The sequence below is a fragment of the Triplophysa dalaica genome, chromosome 6, assembly GCF_015846415.1.
Source record: "Triplophysa dalaica isolate WHDGS20190420 chromosome 6, ASM1584641v1, whole genome shotgun sequence".
NCBI lineage: Eukaryota > Metazoa > Chordata > Actinopteri > Cypriniformes > Nemacheilidae > Triplophysa > Triplophysa dalaica.
In genome coordinates, this window is record NC_079547.1 from 4,294,361 (window position 1) to 4,311,253 (window position 16,893).

Sequence of the window (16,893 nt, forward strand, 5' to 3'; positions counted from 1 at the left end):
TCCATCATAGTTTCAAAACAAACCAAAAATATTTTAACACTTTTACCATTCAGATAGTGTTAGATTATGTAGTTCCCTGCACAATTTAACCTATAGGCGAGGCCTTTTCTTTGTGAGTCCACTGAGTGCAGGCTGTCTTCTGAAAGCCCTTTTGGCATATATGAGGGGGCCGACATTCCTTGCCTATTCGGTAATAAAATTAACTCTAGATGAGATCGTTTGCAGATGTTTCCTGAACCTTATTTGGACGTACGAAACCCTAGACATATGATGTTCATCATATCGAAAAAAATAAAATCTGTGAATAGAAACATGGCTGAAGATGTACTGTGACTTATTTTTCTAAGACGTATTTTTTTTTGGGCAAAAAAAAAAAAGTGTGGTATTAGTGTTCACCGTGAAATCTCAGAAAAAACACCTAAAATTGTGAAAATCTGTTGTGCTTATGTGGGTCTTTAAGCTTTCCTTTGGATACTTCATCCAAAAATAAAAATTCTGTCATCAATTACTCGCCTTCAAGTTGTTCCAAATCTGTATACATTTCTTTGTTCTAATGCCCATTGACTACAATAGTAGGAAGAATTACCACAATATTCTTTGTTCTGTTGAAGACAAAAGAATACACAAAAGAAGACATTTTTTTCAATGGGGGGCAACGTCTGTCTGGTTTTAAGCATTCTTCCAAATATGTTTCACTGTATTCATCAGAACAATGACATTTATTCATATTTGGAACAACTTGAAGATGAGTAAATGATGACAGAAATTTCATTTTTGGGTTAAGTATCCATTTAGTGTGCTTCTCCGGCATCAAACTAAGGAACATATACATGTGTATGTCAGAAAAAGCAATGTCTGGCCATATGCCAAAGTCAACTGATCATTGGTTGTTTGGGAAGTTGTTAGAGTTACTTACTGTCTGGTCCAACTCAATTTAATTCAATCTGAGTAAGTTTTTGAAGCTGCCCATTTTATTACCAGCCATTTTGTTGAATGTTTTGGAACTTAAGGGGGGCGTATTCTGGTGTATTCATGTGGGAAGGTGACGTCAATGCATATGCTCTATAACAAGAGAAGGGTATAGAAAGAAAATCACAGCTTATGCTAGAAATGATCCCTATGTTATGAAAAAGAACGATTTTTCTAATGAATCAGTATAGAGACTCAACATTGTTTAAAGGACTAGAGCAGTCTAAAGAGAACAATACAGTAGCAAGAAGTGTGCACCCAGCAAATACTTTATAAAATATGGAAACAGCTAACATAACAAACATACATTTGCGTACTGTGTGTACTGTAAGTTAATACACCTTACCTTTCAAAAAGTGCAAACACAAGCATTATCCAAATCCGCTCCTCCCGACTGCAGACACACCTGCCACTGTTTTAGAATCATGACCAACGAGTTTTGCGGTGTTACAGTCAGTTTGCTTAATCAATTGCAGAAAATAGTTCATCTTTGTATGTGTGTGTGTGTTGTTTGTTGTGCACAGGGTAAAACAGAACTGACAGAAAATCAGAGCGGCGCAACTTGTTCTTCTTTTGTGTGGAGGTGAGTAAATACTGTATATATATTTTTCTCCTTGTGAAGTTTTTATAAATGACAGGCTTATTGAGTAAAACAGAAATGATAAAGGACCTTGCATAGTTAATAACAAAATATTTTATTAACAAAAAACACAAAGCAAAAATGCACACAGGGGTAAAACAGGAACGATGTAAATAAATAAGATCAGGCAAACAGGAACGCAGACACACTGACACTAGACTGAGAACAAAACTCACAGACAGGAAACACGACGCAACGTCTTAGACACTGGATGAGAGCACTGGAACACAGTACTCGAACAACCCTCCAAACAAGTCCTCGAAACAGCGGGTACAGAAAGAATAAGAGGTATAGAGAATACAAGGGCATTACATAGGGAGACAGACAAAGGATAAATAACAATAGGCAGGTGTGGGTAATGAAACACTGAAGGGAAGCTAGAGGAGCGGGGCCATGGACGAGACAAGAGAAAGCACATGGCATGTCAATATATAAACACAGCCATGTCTATCTCACACTAAACACGTGATACTATCATGGTTCTACCCCCAAGGCTGGACAAGCCTGAACAGAGATGGCAGAACCAAGACACACAGCTGTCTAGTAATAGCTTTTAAGAAAGTTACACATTTTCACAAATTAAAAAGACTTAAGATTTAGCTTATGAATCTCAACTATGGCGAAAAAAGTTATACTTTTATTTAAGCTGCAATGCATGCTGGGAGTCATGAATGAGTTTTTTACTATGATGTTACCCAGCACGCATTGCAGCATGAAGCTTTCTTTTGTTGATGGTCATAATTGTTGAGATTCAAACATTGATTCTTCATGTCTAATTGATTCAAGCAGTAGGTTTTATATGCTATTGAATTCTAAAATATATCACTGTAGTGCTGTTTCTCAGAGTCCCGAATGTAAAATTAAGTCTGATTAGTATAAAACACACCTACACTCAGTTAAAGAAGGTCATGACTGTATCAAATACCATCATTAAATGGACAATAATATTTAGCTTTGTTTTGCTGTAATAAATGTGGATTAACACACTTTTAAAGCTAACCAAAAATAAATAAAATAAAAGAATCAAGGATAAGAGCATAACGAAAGGAAACACTAAACACTATTATGGTGTCTTCTTATTGTTCATGGTTTCTTCAGTGATTGTGTCTGTTATCAGCAGGTGTTCATCATTATTGATCAGTAATCACTTAATTTATCACCTTAATTATCTCATTAACTTTACCTCTGCTTTAGTGTTACTTTAACTCTCTAAAAGTGTGGACACAAATAAACTCCCAGCAGAGTTAATTTAACTCTGGGTGTTTTGCTTTGGAACATTACTCTACTTGGTAGATGTCTGTGTGCATGGAGCTCCCTTTTAAGGTAGACATATTAAAGCGGCTCTAAAACACACAGTTTCTACCAATCTCATATTAATCTTGAGTACCTATAGAATAGTATTACATACTTTGTATGTTCGAAGAGTATTTAGTTTGATTACATTTATAAAAGAGAGATACAGCCGTTTGATTTTTTGATTGTAGTCATGAATGAGTTTTGAAGTATGATGTTACCCAGATGGTTACATATCAGCTTTTTCTTTGCTATAACAACTGTGATTCATAAATAAATGTAAATGAATGAATCACAAGCAAACACTCATCACAATAATGGTGACTAAATAAAATAAATTTGCATTGAGCTCACTTATTCCTCACGGTGTGACATCATTGTGATCATCGCGTGACCTCACGTGTTGACCGCGTACAGAATCTTCTTAAAGGGACAACACAGAAATCAGACTGTTCAGTATGAGAGTTAAAAACAGGCTGGAAAAATATCAAACATTACCTAATGTTTTAGTAATGTTATAAATACACATTATGGCTACATAATACAGAAAAAAAACATTAGTTATTTTCTCATCCTAGGAAGCACATTTTGACAAGAGGAAGACTATTGGACCATCATTCTGCAGATTCTCTCTTAAACATGCTACAAGGCGAATATGGACTGAATATTAATCAATACAAACTGAAATTTTTAGCTGCAGCTAAGACGTAGTTATCTGACCGATTGTCTTGAACACCAGAAAAACCATGGAGTTTGATTACCCTGTGAATTGTAACAAGAAAAAACACAGAGAACGCACCATGAGAAAAAATCCAGACACTCTTTATCGTGATGAAATTATCCAGAAAGGGAAAGAAATAACAATTGACCTCCTTTACTACAGCACAAAGAAAATTGAATGGAAATCCGCGATCTGTGACACATACAAGAATTTTGTTAAAGTAATAATTGATCATGGTGAACGTTTTATTATATGTTATGATACAACGCTGGACCAAAAGCGTCCCGTTCTCACAATATCCTGCTACAATACTGGCATTTTCCTTGTTCAAGGTAATGACGAGAATCTTAAATCATTTGAAGAGAACTTTTCTCAGATGAACACCGTAGCGACAAACATGAACAACCAAGACCCTGCGGACAGCCCACCTCAACCTTCAACATCTGATCAGCCGAAAGACGAAAGAGCTAAAGAAAAAAACACAGCAAAAACAGTTGCTGAAAAGACTAGCCCCTCTGTCAATGACCTCACGGATGATTTTAGTGCAATGCCTGTAAAGTAAAGCAAAATCTTGATGTGCATTTTATTTTCAATCCATTAATGTCCACAACTAGGCTCCTGATGGTCTTTACCTTGAGACCATTATTTCAAGATAACGTTTGTTTTCTGCCTAAACTGAAAAAAAATTAACATTTGGACCAACTTAAAAATTTACTTCAATTTTTGACCAACTTCAAACGATTACTGTAATTCTTCACCGCAAATTTTATAATTTTTTCTTTACATTTTAATTTTGTGTTCGTCAAAATATTTATTTTAACAAGCCAAAAAGGTAAAGAAGATGTAAAAAAAAAAAGACGAGGCAAATCGGCCTTCCAATGCAGGAAGAAATATCGGATGCAGGGTTCCAGGTTTCAAGAATTTGATCTTTATTTGTTTGAACAAGTAAATATTCAGAGTTCATAAGAAAGTGATCCAACAAATACATATCTGACTCAAATATTTATACAGTGATCATAAGTTGTTTTTCACATTGTTCACCAATCAGAAATCACATGATATCATTATGTGCATTAATCCTTCTCCTCCTTCCCCTCCTCATCTGCTACAATTATATTTTAGTCTGGCCCATCCTCTTGAAATTTCCCCTCTTTACATTTTGATCTTATTGGTTGTAACTTTAAATTAAATTATAGCAAGCATCTCCTAGAATATTCAAAAAATATGTGTGTCATGGCTTTTACATATTTTTCAACACATGATGTATCCTGCACATGCAGTTTTGCAAATTTAACCTATTGGATTGACATGATACATGCTGTACATATGCAACTTTTGGAACAATGTACTCGGTATATGGAACCCATGTGAGTAGCCACCGCTCTTAAGTATGAGGCCTGTGAAGCTACTAATACAATGTACAGTATAATATCATAAGCGCGGGATATGAAGCACGAGGCCTGTTGCTGACAATGTTTGCTGACTCTAACTAAATGTGTAACATAAGACACGAGGCTTAAGCTGACTCGATGGCCGCATTTACACTGCAGTTCTTGTTGCTTGTTGTTTTGACGACCCGTTTACATGGTTTTTGTACATGTTTCTTAACCAGAACACAAAAAACAGAACATAAAAGTTACACATATAATTAGTTTAAAATTTTGCATGGAAAACATAACAAATATAGGCCTAAAATATTTAAAAAGTGTAACATATCCGATATCTGCAGTTACACATGCACGTGGCGAAACAAACCGAGGTAGACGTACTAAATAAAACAAAAGTAAAAACGTCATTCGCATAGCCTATATATTGTTTTTATTTTTATTTTACTTGAATACCTTTTACTTATATATTTATTGGTAAATGCAGAATAATGACAATAAGAACGAAAATAATGAAAGGGTTTGAGAAAAGGGTTAAACTCAGCCGGTTAACGAAAATAAATATGAACTGTCAAAGGAAGATAAAAGCAAATTGTTCAGGTGTGGTATCTTCAGTGCGTTTTTACAGAGCCCCAATGCAAATGATAACAGAACGCAGTGGAGTTTTGAAGTATTTGGAACTGCAATATAAAGGGGACAGGATATTACAGCTGCGCTTTTTCAATTATATGAGTCTGATCAAGTTTTCAATCACTAAGATTTTATGAACAAGATCATGCAGACCGAACGAAAAACTGCTTAATAAAAGACAATACATACCTAGGGTGGGTGGTGTATGATCATAATTTTCATGTTGTTTATAATGTTTTTGTTGAGGAATAAATCAGTAAATGCTCGGTCAAGTGAAGCCTGTGTAAAAATGCGGGTGTCTGAAGTGAAACCCGTGCTTCTCCTTTGCGTGGTATAGATAATTATTTTAAAGGTTGCTGAGGGATCAAGTTTATTAAAGCGATTTGTATTTGGTGTTGATAATTTTTGATATTGTGATGCATTTTAAATGTGATTCATTTCAAACTTTAAACTTATTTTAAGCAGACAACGCTATTCTCTTGTCTTGAGATTCAGTTTGATGATTTGAACGTACATTCATTAATTCATGATTTTGCTAAATAGAGCATACCGATAGTTTTTTTTACTTTTCAAATAATTGACAAACTCGCTTAACTCTTGTTTCCCGGCAATCGTATGACAATTTTCCGGGATCATCTCTCTGTTTGAAAGGAATTAATGATGTACAACTCACAATGACGGGTGAATATCCGATCTGTCTGCTTACATGGCAGATGCAACTGCACGTATCCGATTCATATCAGATTTATTTCCAAATATGATTGAGGCCTGAAACCGATCTGAAAATATCGGAATCGGAATCCTAGCTTTTTCCTGCTTATACGGCCATGGATCATATCTGATCTGTTGCAACTTGGAGGAGAAAATCGGAACTGGGTCACTTGGTACATGCGGCGTAAATGCAGCCGTTTCAATTTGTGATATTGTCCGTTTCAATGTTATAACCTTAAATCTATCATCTAATTGATTAAGTGTTTCTATTAATAAAGGTTACATGTTTTTAATAATCTTTTCAATATACCATATAATTGATTAGATGTTTTGGAATTATACAAAATCTAAATCTACCATTAAATGTACTCTATGTTGATTTTATGTTTTATTATTTTTTGTTATACCATTTACCCTAAAAACTACAATATTACAGGCAATTTTTTTACATTTTCTTAAGGTTTTAATTATGGTCAACGCTCAAATTTATGTTCAAATTGTCCATGTCAATTGTATTGAGTTAATATCACTTTTGCACCCACAATTAGTGTTGAAAAATGTTGAAATTTCAACAACCCATCATTATTGTTATCCGTGTATGCTTTAGTTGGCCTCTTGGTTAAAGTTAAGTCAATTTCCTCTTTAAGTGCTTACAGTAGTGATTCAATGAGAACACTTGTGTATTAATAAAGGAGAATGAAAAGTTTTCAAACAAAGTTTTTGTGATTTGTGTCAAGCTGTAATACAGATGAAAAATTACACTTATTAATATTGAAGCTGATCTTTCATGAGTGGTTTGAATGTTCTTGTTTACAAATATAAAAACTGTGATAGAACTGACACACTTAGACATCAAACTTCATCATACAAACCTTTGCAATTTTTACAACCAATTCAGTTATTCAGATAAACACATCAGTCGCACTGCATGCTGGAAGTAATGAATGAGTTTTGCATTATAATGATCACAATAATGGGGACATCCAATTAATCTTGTACTAATTATCAAAAAGGGCTTTTGTAGACATTTGTTATTTGGTCTATAAAGGCAATCGATGCGATCTCCTGTTTCTGACCATTTTTAGGTAAAAAGTCATATTTATTGTTCAATTATTCAATCATTCATAATTAGTAGATGAACTGTTGTCGATTATATAAACTAATATAACTCAATTTTCATAAGTGACTAATATTGAAAAATATTAGGAAGACTTTATCTAACTTCTTTTATTGTGTCATGACTCATAGCTGATAAATGTAGGTACTCTTTTCTTAAAAATATAGAATAAAATCTACTCAATCGAAACAAGGGCAAATTAATGCCTCAACTCTGTGGAGTAGATTCAGTAGGTTTGCATATAGTTTACTTCGCTACCTTATATATTTAGGCTTAATTTAACTGATTTGCATAATTTTTACTAATCTTCAAGAATTATTTTTTTCAGTAAAATGCGACTTATTTTAACTTGATTTTGTCTTTACCTGAGAAAAACAGAATTTGAATGAATTAGCCCTGGCATAATAGTATCCAAACGACGAGCAAGAATGGATCTGAACAGTTAATAGTCAATATTAAGGGCGCTGATGGGTCTAAAATCACATTTGGTTGCATTTTTACTTTATTTTCGATCACTGTTTGTAGCTAGGAAGGCGGGGCGAGAGCCGTCAGACAAAGGGGCGGGGCCGGTGGCGTGAGTGATAGTGGCTATCAGCTGTGCGCACACCGGCTCCGCATTTCTGACGGTAGAGTTCGGAAGCATAAAAGAACGAGCTGACAGAAGGTGCGAAGAGAGAGGACCGGGCCCGAACTTGTGTTTGTATTTATGTTTATGTTATTTCGCCGGCGGTCGTCCGTGAGGGGCCGCCGGCTGTTATTATTTTGTGATTAAATGTTTAAATGTTTGCCGGTTCCCGACTCCTTCCTTCCTTTTATTGAACCCCGTTACACTGTTATTATTGCTTACCTCCAGGAAGGGTAACATATTTGCATTATCTCGCAAAACATTCAAACGTCCTGTTATTCAAACGTCCTGTTTTTATAAATGAAAAAAAGATAAACACCAAAAACCTGACCTTAGACAGAGAATGTCACAGACAATATTATGAACACCATATTAACATCATACATTAAAGCTTCTAGATCATGGAAAGTAAATACATTATACACTTTACACAGAGCTTGTATATGTTATGTATCTGTACATACATTCAGCAAATAAAGATGTTTCCCTTATATATATGCACTTTATCACATAAATTAAATCAAACAATATTCTAACAGTCATGTATAATGCATTATACTTTCTTACATACAGTACATAAATCAATTTCCTTCCATCCATCTTCTTCCGCTTATCCGGGGCCAGGTCGCGGGGGCAGCAGTCTAAGCAGGGATGCCCAGACTTCCCTCTCCCTAGACACTTCCTCCAGCTCTTCCGGGGGGACACCGAGGCGTTCCCAGGCCAGCCGGGAGACATAGTCCCTCCAGCATGTCCTAGGTCTTCCCTGGGGTCTCCTCCTGGTGGGACATGCCCGGAACACCTTCCCGTGAAGGCGTCCAGGGGGCATCCGAAAAAGATGCCGAGCCACCTCAGCTTGCCCCTCTCGATCTACTCTGAGCTCCTCCCGAGTGACCGAGCTTATCCCTATCTCTAAGGGATCGCCCAGCCACCCTGCGGAGAAAGCTCATTTCGGCCGCCTGTATCCGGGATCTTGTCCTTTCGGTCATGACCCACAGCTCATGACCATGGGTGAGAATAGGAACGTAGATTGACTGGTAAATCGAGAGCTTCCTCCTTGCGGCTCAGCTCCTTCTTCATCACGACAGACCGGTACAGCGACCGCATTACTGCAGAGTAATGCATAGTTGGAGCACACCCTCCGGTCCCCCTTCTTAAAAAGAGGGACCACCACCCCGGTCTGCCAGTCCAAGGGCACTGTTCCAGACCGCCACGCGGACATGCAGAGGCGTGTCAGCCAAGACAGCCCCACAACGTCCAGAGACTGGAGGTACTCAGGGCGGATCTCGTCCACCCCCGGAGCCCTGCCACGGAGGAGTTTCTTGACTACCTCGGTGACTTCAGCCCGGGTGATGGACGAGTCCGTCTCCGAGCCCTCAGCCTCTGCTTCCTCAATGGAAGACGTGATGGCGGGATTGAGGAGATCCTCGAAGTATTGGTACTCAACTGAGTACAGGTGGTGATCAGTTGACAGCTCCGCCCCTCTCTTCACCCGACTGTCCAAGACATACGACCGGAGGTCAGATGAAACAACCACAAAGTCGATCACCGACCTCCGGCCAGGGGTGTCCTGGTGCCATGTGCACTGATGGACACCCTTATGCTTGAACATGGTGTTCGTTATGGCCAAGTCCAATAACAGAACACCACTCGGGTTCAGATCCGGGGGGCCGTTCCTCCCAATCATGCCCCTCTAGGTGTCACTGTCATTGCCCACGTGGGCGTTGAAGTCCCCCAGCAGAACGACGGAGTCCCCAGTCAGAGCGCTTTCCAGCAGCCCTCCCAGAGTCTCCAAGAAGGCCGGGTACTCTACACTGCCGTTTGGCCATAGGCGCACAAGACAGTGAGAGACCTATCCCTGACCCGAAGGCGAAGGGAAGCGACCCTCTCGTTCACCGGGGTAAACTCCAACACATGACGGCTGAGCTGGGGGTCTATAAGCAAACCCATACCAGCCCGCCGCCTCTCACCATGGGCAACTCCAGAGTGGTGAAGAGTCCATCCTACCTCGAGGAGTGTGGTTCCAGAGCCCAAGCTGTGCGTAGAGGTGATCCCGACTATCTCTAGTCGGAATCTCTGATGTCCTTTTCTTAAAATAATAATCAATAATAATAGAGATTGATGTCTGAGGTGGGAAAATATGATTTTCCAGAAGTTAAATATGTCATTAATGTTGTGGGGTGTTCAGAAATGTAATACATTTTGATAAAAAACAAAAAATGTGCCAGTCCAAATCGTACCGGTTTCGTGGAATGACCCATATGATGGTGAAGGGAAGTAAGTCAGTCTAAACTTACTCTATATTAATGTTATTTGGCAAATGGGCACTAGGATATTTCAATGGTTTTTACTGGTTAATTTATGGTTATGGAGGTAGGGATGGGTACCGAGACCCGGTACTTTTTTGGACCTACAAAACTAATTCAGATAAAAAGATCAACTGCAATGGATGCTGGAAACAGGAACAGCTACACGAACAAGCACAATGAACGATCTCAAACAGATGCAGTTACAGGAATGAGTACAGCGACAGGAACAAGCACAGCTACATGAACATGTACAATGCACGAGCACAGGACAAAGAACACGAGGGTGTTTTAAAGAGAACAAACACAGGATCATTAACGAGAAACAGGTGCTGGGAATTAAAACAAAGAAGAGGCTGACGAGGAACGAGATGTAGGGAACAATGACGAGACATGAGAAAGAACCATGTCTTTCCCACATAAAACCATCAGGCAATGCCATGGCTCCACTTGAGACAGGAATAAAACATGACATGATAGTGGAACCATGACAATACCATTCGTATATACAGTGAGGAAAATAAGTATTTGAACACCCTGCCATTTTGCATGTTCTCCCACTTAGAAATCATGGAGGGGTCTGAAATTGTCATCGTAGGTTCATGTCCACTGTGAGAGACATAATCTAAAAAAATCACGAAATCACAAAGTATGATTTTTTAACAATTTATTTGTATGATACAGCTGCAAATAAGTATTTGATCACCTGAGAAAATCAATGTTAATATTTGGTACAGTAGCCTTTGTTTGCAATTACAGAGGTCAAACGTTTCCTGTAGTTTTTCACCAGGTTTGCACACACTGCAGGAGGGATTTTGGCCCACTCCTCCACACAGATCTTCTCTAGATCAGTCAGGTTTCTAGCCTGTGGCTGAGAAACACGGAGTTTGAGCTTACTCCAAAGATTCTCTATTGGGTTTAGGTCTTGAGACTGGCTAGGCCACGCCAGAACCTTGATATGCTTCTTACAGAGCCACTCCTTGGTTATCCTGGCTGTGTGCCTCGGGTCATTGTCATGTTGGAGACCCAGTCTCGACCCATCTTCAATGCTCTAACTGAGGGAAGGAGGTTGTTCCCCAAAATCTCGCAATACATGGCCCCGGTCATCCTATCCTTAATACAGTGCAGTCGCCCTGTCCCATGTGCAGAAAAACACCCCAAAAGCATGATGCTACCACCCCCATGCTTCACAGTAGGGATGGTGTTCTTGGGATGGTACTCATCATTCTTCTTCCTCCAAACACGTTTAGTGGAATTATGACCAAAAAGTTCTATTTTGGTCTCATCTGACCACATGACTTTCTCCCATGACTCCTCTGGATCATCCAAATGCTCATTGGCAAACTTAAGACGGGCCTGGACATGTGCTGGTTTAAGCAGGGGAACCTTCCGTGCCATGCATGATTTCAAACCATGATGTCTTAGTGTATTACCAACAGTAACCTTGGAAACGGTGGTCCCAGCTCTTTTCAGGTCATTGACCAGCTCCTCCCGTGTAGTTCTGGGCTGATTTCTCACCTTTCTTAGGATCATTGAGACCCCACAAGGTGAGATCTTGCATGGAGCCCGAGTCCGAGGGAGATTGACAGTCATGTTAAGCTTCTTCCATTTTCTAATGATTGCTCCAACAGTGGACCTTTTTCCACCAAGCTGCTTGGCAATTTCCCCGTAGCCCTTTCCAGCCTTTTGGAGGTGTATAATTTTTTCTCTAGTGTCTTTGGACAGCTCTTTGGTCTTGGCCATGTTAGTAGTTGGATTCTTACTGATTGTATGGGGTGGACAGGTGTCTTTATGCAGCTAACGACCTCAAACCGATGCATCTGATTTAGGATAATAAATGGAGTGGAGGTGGACATTTTAAAGGCAGACTAACAGGTCTTTGAGCTGATAGACAGGTGTTCAAATACGTATTTGCAGCTGTATCATACAAATAAATAGTTAAAAAATCATACATTGTGATTTCTGGATTTTTTTTAGATTATGTCTCTCACAGTGGACATGCACCTACGATGACAATTTCAGACCCCTCCATGATTTCTAAGTGGGAGGACATGCAAAATAGCAGGGTGTTCAAATACTTATTTTCCTCACTGTATGTATTCAGAATAAGTAAGAAGATGAAGAAACCGTAAAACTGTCTAAATGTTCCTATTTAACCCTGATATAAAATCATATTTATATAATTACAAAAACGGCCACCTCCTGTCGCCAATGGTCACTGTTGTGCATGTCGCCAGAAGTAGGCAACCTTCTTTTGAAATAAATCGCATTGGTCTACCGCTGCCAGTCACTGGTGGTGTGAACGGGGCGTCAGGCAGGAAGTGATACGCAAATAAACAGAACAGAACTTTTCAGGAAGATAAATTTACAGTTGCCTTTGATATAGACCACTTCGGAAGACATTAACAAGGCCGATCCAGAAGAAGTTGATGTTTCAGTTTTAGATTATACAAAGGTTTGAACAACATTTATAACCAAATTCAAAGGTATATTTTATTATATATGTGCTTTACAGTTTACTTTATACTTTATAAAATACTTTAACAATAACGACAAGAATGCATCAATTATTTATCTACTAAAGAATTAGAATTATGTAGCCTGACTTTGTATCTTCAAACTGTTAAAAGCTGACCATTCCTTGTATATTTACTATATATTATTATGCATGTTGGCAGACGCTTTTATCCAAAGCGACTTGCATTGCATTGTATTATACATTTGTTTCTGACTATGTGCAATCCCCTAGCATCAAACCCATCACCTTGTCATTGCTAACACCATGCTCTAACCACAGGAAAGTATGATATATAAATAATGCATTTCCTATTTAGACAGAATACTAACAGTTGGGCTATTCAGATTATTGACACAATGAGAATTTGGCGAGTTTGGGCTGAGCCTGAATCAACATTTCCGAGTGTTAGAACCGCAACAATGCGATTGGCTGTAAAGGATGGTGGCCGTATCTGCAACTCCATCTCAAGATCGGGTGAGGAGTGTAAAGTGAAATCTTCGCCTGTGAGGCGAATCGGCACACATCACAGAGATGCTGCGTTAGGAGCAACTGGGATTTAAAGCTCAGCGTCACTGCTGGATGATGACAACACAAACACTCATTAGATTTAACAGACTCATTAAACTGGAATGAGATACATAGCAGGTTGTGTCATTTCATGCTTTGTGGAAATTCAAATCAGTCTTTGTAAATTGTGTAATGATAGTTATAGTTTATGTCAAGGATTATTTATCTTATCTTGTTCACTTGTTTTACCTCCGAGTGGGTTTTTGTTTTATGTTAAATAAATCCTTTTATTAACCCCCTCTGAAACTGCGGCCTGCAATTGGGTTCTTTCCCTCATCTCATAATAAACACATAGTACATTTATAAAAACTGAAAATAATGATCTTTTAAAATGGTTTCAGGTCTACATTTTTGTTATTAATCTTTACCAGACAAAAGTATCATTTGTTTTGTATGTGATCAAGGACTGTAGAACATGAACGTACAGTATTTGATATATAAGTGGTTCTATTTGTGACACAAACACAAAAATTGAGTTTGCATCGAGTGGATAAAAATGACTGTATAAATGGAGCATACTGTAGACTCATTTCAAATGTGACTGAATATAACTAATTTTTATGGTGGTCATGAACAGACTGGCCCAGAATCTTTTTCTGACCGTCATCAAAAGATGATTTTAGAGCCTTTGAAGAACACATGACTGAACTAACGGGACTTTGCAACATGTTGCCTTTAGGCTGCTTCATCTGTTCTGAAAGAACACGCTTCTGGTTTTAATAAAATCATTGTCTCTCTATATCATTCTTCATATGTGTACCACACATTTAATATCTTAGTGTGGTTTATTTCATTAAATGATTTATTTATATATAAGAAAAATATTTTTTTTTTCTATGCATTGTCCATGCATGAAACTTAACTGAAATAAAGACTATGTTGGATTGTCAGAAACTGTCAATTCTTTATATATCAACTAAATGAATGAGACATTAAGGCCTTTTGCTGTGCTATCCTTCAACATCTTCATCAGTGTGTCACTTCACAAACCACAGCAGACCACAGTGAGTTTGTCAGGTAATTGATGTACATTACACAATGTCAGAATTAGTCCTGCTTTACTGGAGAGGCCAAAGGCAGAATTCAGCAACTATATTGCCTGATAAATACCTGTCATTACCAGCTAAAGCCAGAGAACATCTCAAAACCACTAGAAAAATGACAGAAAATTAACCTGAAAGGAACTTGGTCACTTGTTTGTTTTGCAAGCTGAAACAAAAATGGAATGGAAATGATGTTGAGGAGTTCTCATCAAAACAATTATTGAAAATAAAATATTTACAATTTAAACTTCCCAGCTGGCCGACACAAATCACACAACATAAAGTAATGTTCAAAACAAATTTATTTACATATTTAAATCTGTGTGTTCAGAAAACAATGAAATTCGACCGGTTTGAAACCAGGTTAGTAAATAATGACAATATAATGATAATTTTGGGGCTCTTCACATGTTATAGCATATCAGTTTGCAATACGGATTTACTTAATATGGTACACTCTATCTGCAGTAAATGTGTAATATATTTGTGCAGTAATATATACCAGTGTAAAATAACATGACTTATTCCATGGTCTGTTTGAATGCTCAATTCTGATTGGCTGGAAGGTGTGCATTAAAACACTTTAACACACGGATAGCTCCAATCTGTTTGATTACATTTGAAATGAACTGTTATATTCACATGTTTGATCTAAAATCAAACTGTAAACATCGATAAAATCTTTAATTTGGAAAGTAACCATGGTATAAGCAGGATAATGCACGGCTAGCCATTACATCAATCCTTTACTGGGTAACTCAGTGCACATAACTTGAAACATTTTGGGCCTATACTCAACACGAGTTCAGAAATACATTTTCATAAACATTACAAACTCCAATTTTGTTCAAATTTGCATCCATAATATTTGTGCAACACTGTCGACAGTCAATTTATTAATTTACGCTACGCTGGTATGCTATCATAACCAGTATTTGGACAAAAACATCAAACTTTGACATCACACTATGCAATATGCAAAGTATGTGACATTGGGTCAGATGATACTTGTTTGCAAGGGGTTTTCTTAGTGAGTAACTTATTTTTCGGACAAATAAAATAATGTATGTTACAATGAATTAAACATTTTATTTTCTTGAAGAACACACCCAAATGTCTTGATTATCTGACTTCAGGCAAATTTGTGAAATTACTTTCAGAGTTTATTTTCATGCTCATATAGAGTAGAAAGAGCAACTTTACAAAATCGTACAGCGGAAAACTAGAGTTGTAATAAAAACCCTCTTTTTTAACAAATTTCCACATGTAGTGTGTTAAGGGAAAATATTATTTTTTTCTAGAAAAGTAAGCACTGATTCAAGAATGACCGAAACGTTCAACAGAATAATACAGTCTGTGTAGGATTTCACTGCTAAAATATAGCGAAATATATTTTAGAGCTTCCATTATATAACAAAACATTCCTGCCTCTGACCGAATGAGTCAAGTTTAAAGTCAGTGTAAGTTGAAGTAATAAGCCACAAGAGGCAGTGATCACAAACACAAATGTAGAGGAGCAACAGTGTGAAACATATTCAACAGACAGGAAAATCCCAGTCAAATGGGACTGGGATGACATGTTGGAGTTTTACTGGGGGTGTGGTCACACTCTAATGAGTGGTTGTGGAATAAAATGTTTATTAAGATTACAGGAAACATGTCAACCAAGTAACTCTAAATTTATGAACCACACACTAACACACACAAACAGACATTAACACACACAGACACAAGTCTGCCGTGAACAAATAAGTATGTATGGTTTGTAAGCAAAGGACAATATCTGGCTGAGATACAACTGTTCTGGAATTATCTGGAATCTGAGGGTGCATTAGTTGTTAACCAGAGGCGCTGTAGCTGACCATCAACTCACAAAAATAAAGTTTTGATATATTTAGGGTAGGAAATTTGCAAAACATCTTCATAGAACACGATCTTTACATAACATCCTCATGATTTTTGCCATTTAGAGGATGTTTTTATGCAAAGCGACTTACAATAAGTTTAGTGGCAATGATATGTCATACAGGGGCAACAATTCAAGAAGATATATTACCAAGTTACTAGTTTCCACAAAAGCCAGGACAACACATGTTAAGAGAAAGTGAGAGAACGTCAGTGATTTTCTTGTCATTTGTCTGTCAAGTATTTACAGAAGTGATTAGTTTTAAGTAGTTTTTTGAATGTTGTGAGAGATGTGGTTGCCCGGACTGAGTTGGGAAGGAGATATGAAGGAGGATGCTGATTTATGTGCTTTTGAGAAGGAAATACAAGACACACTCATTTTTACTTGATCGGGTGTAGGAGTGTAGGGGTTGTGAATGTGATGACATAATGTCCAAGAGAGAGTTGGGTGGAGCTCAACTCATTG